The following is a 7500-nucleotide window of genomic DNA, read 5'->3' on the forward strand; positions in this document are numbered from 1 at the left end:
AATTTAAAAGAGTGTAGAAGATTTGATAGGCTCAAGCATCTCTAATCTTGATGTAAGTTTGGCTACACTAAAAAATCTATTGAAAGTGCTTTCCAAACTAGCTCTGTAGCCAGTTGATAGTAATTTCACAAATATAAGTCAAACTATTAGTGATATTTTCCAAATGATTAAACATGACAATTTGTGTGATAAAGCAACACAGGAATAAGTAGTTGAATCTCTTTTGTGTAGTCAAATCATTTTTCATTTTGCTTGGAAAGTTGATAATGTTTAAAATTAACACTCAATCATTTTAATAGCACGTAATATCACAGCTGTATGATCATGGCATCCTTCGATAGCTCAGCTGGTAGAGCGGAGGACTGTAGAGGAGATTGGTACAGAAATCCTTAGGTCGCTGGTTCGATTCCGGCTCAAAGGATGACGCTTTTGATAAACTTAGATGTCAGTACTGACATTGTACAAACCCAAAACTATACCAAGTATAAAGCATTCTCCAAGTTATATTTTAAAAATCATTAACGCAGGTCACTGTGGTCAGGATTAACTTCCCATGGAAATCATCTCTGATACAATATTACTTCAGTCTTCCTCACAGCCTGAAATGAAGTAGCTCAACCCATAGAGAAACTTTTGTGAAAACATCACATTGCATGAGAGGTAGTCGTGGCCGAGTGGTTAAGGCGATGTACTAGAAATCCATTGGGTTCTCCCTGCGCAGGTTCAAATCCTGCCGACTACGACCACATGGTTGTTTTATTTTTCAGAAAATTTACTAAAAGCTTGAAACCAGTGTTGCTCAGGGTGAGTCAGGAACTGGCACATCAAAATCTTTAGAATGCCTGCCTGTTCTCTCTTTCTCTATCCGTCATTCTCCTCCTCTACTTGAGACTGAGCCCAGGAATCTCAGCAGCCATACTAAGTAGCATTTATTAATTACAAATGCATTTTGAATGTCAAATTTGTAAGAAAGTTTTGTACATTTAGCAAAATATCAAATTCATTTGAAAGAAAATGATGTCCACTCAAAGTAAAAAGAGCTTTGGTTACTTTCAATAGAGATGAGCGCCTGAAATTTTTCGGGTTTTGTGTTTTGGTTTTGGGTTCAGTTCCGCGGCCGTGTTTTGGGTTCGAACGCATTTTGGCAAAACCTCACCGAATTATTTTTGTCGGATTCGGGTGTGTTTTGGATTCGGGTGTTTTTTTCCAAAAACACTAAAAAACAGCTTAAATCATAGAATTTGGGGGTCATTTTGATCCCAAAGTATTATTAACCTCAAAAACCATAATTTACACTCATTTTCAGTCTATTCTGAATACCTCACACCTCACAATATTATTTTTAGTCCTAAAATTTGCACCGAGGTCGCTGTGTGAGTAAGATAAGCGACCCTAGTGGCCGACACAAACACCGGGCCCATCTAGGAGTGGCACTGCAGTGTCACGCAGGATGTCCCTTCCAAAAAACCCTCCCCAAACAGCACATGACGCAAAGAAAAAAAGAGGCGCAATGAGGTAGCTGTGTGAGTAAGATTAGCGACCCTAGTGGCCGACACAAACACCGGGCCCATCTAGGAGTGGCACTGCAGTGTCACGCAGGATGGCCCTTCCAAAAAACCCTCCCCAAACAGCACATGACGCAAAGAAAAAAAGAGGCGCAATGAGGTAGCTGACTGTGTGAGTAAGATTAGCGACCCTAGTGGCCGACACAAACACCGGGCCCATCTAGGAGTGGCACTGCAGTGTCACGCAGGATGGCCCTTCCAAAAAACCCTCCCCAAACAGCACATGACGCAAAGAAAAAAAGAGGCGCAATGAGGTAGCTGACTGTGTGAGTAAGATTAGCGACCCTAGTGGCCGACACAAACACCGGGCCCATCTAGGAGTGGCACTGCAGTGTCACGCAGGATGTCCCTTCCAAAAAACCCTCCCCAAACAGCACATGACGCAAAGAAAAAAAGAGGCGCAATGAGGTAGCTGTGTGAGTAAGATTAGCGACCCTAGTGGCCGACACAAACACCGGGCCCATCTAGGAGTGGCACTGCAGTGTCACGCAGGATGTCCCTTCCAAAAAACCCTCCCCAAACAGCACATGACGCAAAGAAAAAAAGAGGCGCAATGAGGTAGCTGACTGTGTGAGTAAGATTAGCGACCCTAGTGGCCGACACAAACACCGGGCCCATTTAGGAGTGGCACTGCAGTGTCACGCAGGATGTCCCTTCCAAAAAACCCTCCCCAATCAGCACATGATGCAAAGAAAAAGAAAAGAAAAAAGAGGTGCAAGATGGAATTATCCTTGGGCCCTCCCACCCACCCTTATGTTGTATAAACAAAACAGGACATGCACACTTTAACCAACCCATCATTTCAGTGACAGGGTCTGCCACACGACTGTGACTGATATGACGGGTTGGTTTGGACCCCCCCCAAAAAAGAAGCAATTAATCTCTCCTTGCACAAACTGGCTCTACAGAGGCAAGATGTCCACCTCATCTTCACCCTCCGATATATCACCGTGTACATCCCCCTCCTCACAGATTATCAATTCGTCCCCACTGGAATCCACCATCTCAGCTCCCTGTGTACTTTGTGGAGGCAATTGCTGCTGGTCAATGTCTCCGCGGAGGAATTGATTATAATTCATTTTAATGAACATCATCTTCTCCACATTTTCTGGATGTAACCTCGTACGCCGATTGCTGACAAGGTGAGCGGCGGCACTAAACACTCTTTCGGAGTACACACTTGTGGGAGGGCAACTTAGGTAGAATAAAGCCAGTTTGTGCAAGGGCCTCCAAATTGCCTCTTTTTCCTGCCAGTATAAGTACGGACTGTGTGACGTGCCTACTTGGATGCGGTCACTCATATAATCCTCCACCATTCTATCAATGTTGAGAGAATCATATGCAGTGACAGTAGACGACATGTCCGTAATCGTTGTCAGGTCCTTCAGTCCGGACCAGATGTCAGCATCAGCAGTCGCTCCAGACTGCCCTGCATCACCGCCAGCGGGTGGGCTCGGAATTCTGAGCCTTTTCCTCGCACCCCCAGTTGCGGGAGAATGTGAAGGAGGAGATGTTGACAGGTCGCGTTCCGCTTGACTTGACAATTTTGTCACCAGCAGGTCTTTCAACCCCAGCAGACCTGTGTCTGCCGGAAAGAGAGATCCAAGGTAGGCTTTAAATCTAGGATCGAGCACGGTGGCCAAAATGTAGTGCTCTGATTTCAACAGATTGACCACCCGTGAATCCTTGTTAAGCGAATTAAGGGCTGCATCCACAAGTCCCACATGCCTAGCGGAATCGCTCCCTTTTAGCTCCTTCTTCAATGCCTCCAGCTTCTTCTGCAAAAGCCTGATGAGGGGAATGACCTGACTCAGGCTGGCAGTGTCTGAACTGACTTCACGTGTGGCAAGTTCAAAGGGCATCAGAACCTTGCACAACGTTGAAATCATTCTCCACTGCACTTGAGACAGGTGCATTCCATCTCCTATATCGTGCTCAATTGTATAGGCTTGAATGGCCTTTTGCTGCTCCTCCAACCTCTGAAGCATATAGAGGGTTGAATTCCACCTCGTTACCACTTCTTGCTTCAGATGATGGCAGGGCAGGTTCAGTAGTTTTTGGTGGTGCTCCAGTCTTCTGTACGTGGTGCCTGTACGCCGAAAGTGTCCCGCAATTTTTCTGGCCACCGACAGCATCTCTTGCACGCCCCTGTCGTTTTTTAAAAAATTCTGCACCACCAAATTCAAGGTATGTGCAAAACATGGGACGTGCTGGAATTTGCCCATATTTAATGCACACACAATATTGCTGGCGTTGTCCGATGCCACAAATCCACAGGAGAGTCCAATTGGGGTAAGCCATTCCGCGATGATCTTCCTCAGTTGCCGTAAGAGGTTTTCAGCTGTGTGCGTATTCTGGAAAGCGGTGATACAAAGCGTAGCCTGCCTAGGAAAGAGTTGGCGTTTGCGAGATGCTGCTACTGGTGCCGCCGCTGCTGTTCTTGCGGCGGGAGTCCATACATCTACCCAGTGGGCTGTCACAGTCATATAGTCCTGACCCTGCCCTGCTCCACTTGTCCACATGTCCGTGGTTAAGTGGACATTGGGTACAACTGCATTTTTTAGGAGACTGGTGAGTCTTTTTCTGACGTCCGTGTACATTCTCGGTATCGCCTGCCTAGAGAAGTGGAACCTAGATGGTATTTGGTAACGGGGGCACACTGCCTCAATAAATTGTCTAGTTCCCTGTGAACTAACGGCGGATACCGGACGCACGTCTAACACCAACATAGTTGTCAAGGACTCAGTTATCCGCTTTGCAGTAGGATGACTGCTGTGATATTTCATCTTCCTCGCAAAGGACTGTTGAACAGTCAATTGCTTACTGGAAGTAGTACAAGTGGGCTTACGACTTCCCCTCTGGGATGACCATCGACTCCCAGCGGCAACAACAGCAGCGCCAGCAGCAGTAGGCGTTACACGCAAGGATGCATCGGAGGAATCCCAGGCAGGAGAGGACTCGTCAGACTTGCCAGTGACATGGCCTGCAGGACTATTGGCATTCCTGGGGAAGGAGGAAATTGACACTGAGGGAGTTGGTGGGGTGGTTTGCGTGAGCTTGGTTACAAGAGGAAGGGATTTACTGGTCAGTGGACTGCTTCCGCTGTCACCCAAAGTTTTTGAACTTGTCACTGACTTATTATGAATGCGCTGCAGGTGACGTATAAGGGAGGATGTTCCGAGGTGGTTAACGTCCTTACCCCTACTTATTACAGCTTGACAAAGGGAACACACGGCTTGACACCTGTTGTCCGCATTTCTGGTGAAATACCTCCACACCGAAGAGCTGATTTTTTTGGTATTTTCACCTGGCATGTCAACGGCCATATTCCTCCCACGGACAACAGGTGTCTCCCCGGGTGCCTGACTTAAACAAACCACCTCACCATCAGAATCCTCCTGGTCAATTTCCTCCCCAGCGCCAGCAACACCCATATCCTCCTCATCCTGGTGTACTTCAACACTGACATCTTCAATCTGACTATCAGGAACTGGACTGCGGGTGCTCCTTCCAGCACTTGCAGGGGGCGTGCAAATGGTGGAAGGCGCATGCTCTTCACGTCCAGTGTTGGGAAGGTCAGGCATCGCAACCGACACAATTGGACTCTCCTTGTGGATTTGGGATTTCAAAGAACGCACAGTTCTTTGTGGTGCTTTTGCCAGCTTGAGTCTTTTCAGTTTTCTAGCGAGAGGCTGAGTGCTTCCATCCTCATGTGAAGCTGAACCACTAGCCATGAACATAGGCCAGGGCCTCAGCCGTTCCTTGCCACTCCGTGTGGTAAATGGCATATTGGCAAGTTTACGCTTCTCCTCCGACAATTTTATTTTAGGTTTTGGAGTCCTTTTTTTACTGATATTTGGTGTTTTGGTTTTGACATGCTCTGTACTATGCCATTGGGCATCGGCCTTGGCAGACGACGTTGCTGGCATTTCATCGTCTCGGCCATGACTAGTGGCAGCAGCTTCAGCACGAGGTGGAAGTGGATCTTGATCTTTCCCTAATTTTGGAACCTCAACATTTTTGTTCTCCATATTTTAATAGGCACAACTAAAAGGCACCTCAGGTAAACAATGCAGATGGATGGATTGGATACTAGTATACAATTATGGACGGGCTGCCGAGTGCCGACACAGAGGTAGCCACAGCCGTGAACTACCGCACTGTACTGTGTCTGCTGCTAATATATAGACTGGTTGATAAAGAGATAGTATACTCGTAACTAGTATGTATGTATAAAGAAAGAAAAAAAAACCACGGTTAGGTCACTGGTATATACAATTATGGACGGGCTGCCGAGTGCCGACACAGAGGTAGCCACAGCCGTGAACTACCGCACTGTACTGTGTCTGCTGCTAATATATAGACTGGTTGATAAAGAGATAGTATACTCGTAACTAGTATGTATGTATAAAGAAAGAAAAAAAAACCACGGTTAGGTCACTGGTATATACAATTATGGACGGGCTGCCGAGTGCCGACACAGAGGTAGCCACAGCCGTGAACTACCGCACTGTACTGTGTCTGCTGCTAATATATAGACTGGTTGATAAAGAGATAGTATACTCGTAACTAGTATGTATGTATAAAGAAAGAAAAAAAAACCACGGTTAGGTCACTGGTATATACAATTATGGACGGGCTGCGGAGTGCCGACACAGAGGTAGCCACAGCCGTGAACTACCGCACTGTACTGTGTCTGCTGCTAATATATAGACTGGTTGATAAAGAGATAGTATACTCGTAACTAGTATGTATGTATAAAGAAAGAAAAAAAAACCACGGTTAGGTGGTATATACAATTATGGACGGGCTGCCGAGTGCCAACACAGAGGTAGCCACAGCCGTGAACTACCGCACTGTACTGTGTCTGCTGCTAATATATAGACTGGTTGATAAAGAGATAGTATACTCGTAACTAGTATGTATGTATAAAGAAAGAAAAAAAACCACGGTTAGGTCACTGGTATATACAATTATGGACGGGCTGCCGAGTGCCGACACAGAGGTAGCCACAGCCGTGAACTACCGCACTGTACACTGGTTGATAAAGAGATAGTAGTATACTCGTAACAACTAGTATGACGACGGTATAAAGAATGAAAAAAAAACCACGGTTAGGTGGTATATAATACAATTATGGTTGGACGGACTGCCTGCCGAGTGCCGACACAGAGGTAGCCACAGCCGTGAACTACCGCACTGTACACTGGTTGATAAAGAGATAGTAGTATACTCGTAACAACTAGTATGACGACGGTATAAAGAATGAAAAAAAAACCACGGTTAGGTGGTATATAATACAATTATGGTTGGACGGACTGCCTGCCGAGTGCCGACACAGAGGTAGCCACAGCCGTGAACTACCGCACTGTACACTGGTTGATAAAGAGATAGTAGTATACTCGTAACAACTAGTATGACGACGGTATAAAGAACGAAAAAAAAACCACGGTTAGGTGGTATATATTATAATACAATTATGGATGGACGGACTGCCTGCCGAGTTCCGACACAGAGGTAGCCACAGCCGTGAACTACCGCACTGTACACTGGTTGATAAAGAGATAGTAGTATACTCGTAACAACTAGTATGACGACGGTATAAAGAACGAAAAAAAAACCACGGTTAGGTGGTATATATTATAATACAATTATGGATGGACGGACTGCCTGCCGAGTTCCGACACAGAGGTAGCCACAGCCGTGAACTACCGCACTGTACACTGGTTGATAAAGAGATAGTAGTATACTCGTAACAACTAGTATGACTATGACGACGGTATAAAGAAAGAAAAAAAAAACCACGGTTAGGTGGTATATAATACAATTATGGATGGACGGACTGCCTGCCGAGTGCCGACACAGAGGTAGCCACAGCCGTGAACTACCGCACTGTACTGTGTCTGCTGCTAATATAGACTGGTTGATAAAGAGA

General features: G+C 45.9%; 2 non-coding genes across 2 annotated transcripts; both read left to right on the forward strand.

Moving 5' to 3' along the window:
* Positions 1–331: 331 nt before the first annotated feature.
* On the forward strand, positions 332–421 carry TRNAY-GUA (transfer RNA tyrosine (anticodon GUA)). Its single transcript is given in 2 exon segments — positions 332–368; positions 386–421. It is a non-coding gene; the product is annotated as a tRNA-Tyr (tRNA).
* A 239-nt stretch (positions 422–660) lies between these two features.
* On the forward strand, positions 661–742 carry TRNAS-AGA (transfer RNA serine (anticodon AGA)). The gene has a single exon. It is a non-coding gene; the product is annotated as a tRNA-Ser (tRNA).
* The last annotated feature ends 6758 nt before the right edge of the window (positions 743–7500 follow it).

This window comes from Pseudophryne corroboree, chromosome 4 (assembly GCF_028390025.1).
Source record: "Pseudophryne corroboree isolate aPseCor3 chromosome 4, aPseCor3.hap2, whole genome shotgun sequence".
Classification (NCBI taxonomy): domain Eukaryota; kingdom Metazoa; phylum Chordata; class Amphibia; order Anura; family Myobatrachidae; genus Pseudophryne; species Pseudophryne corroboree.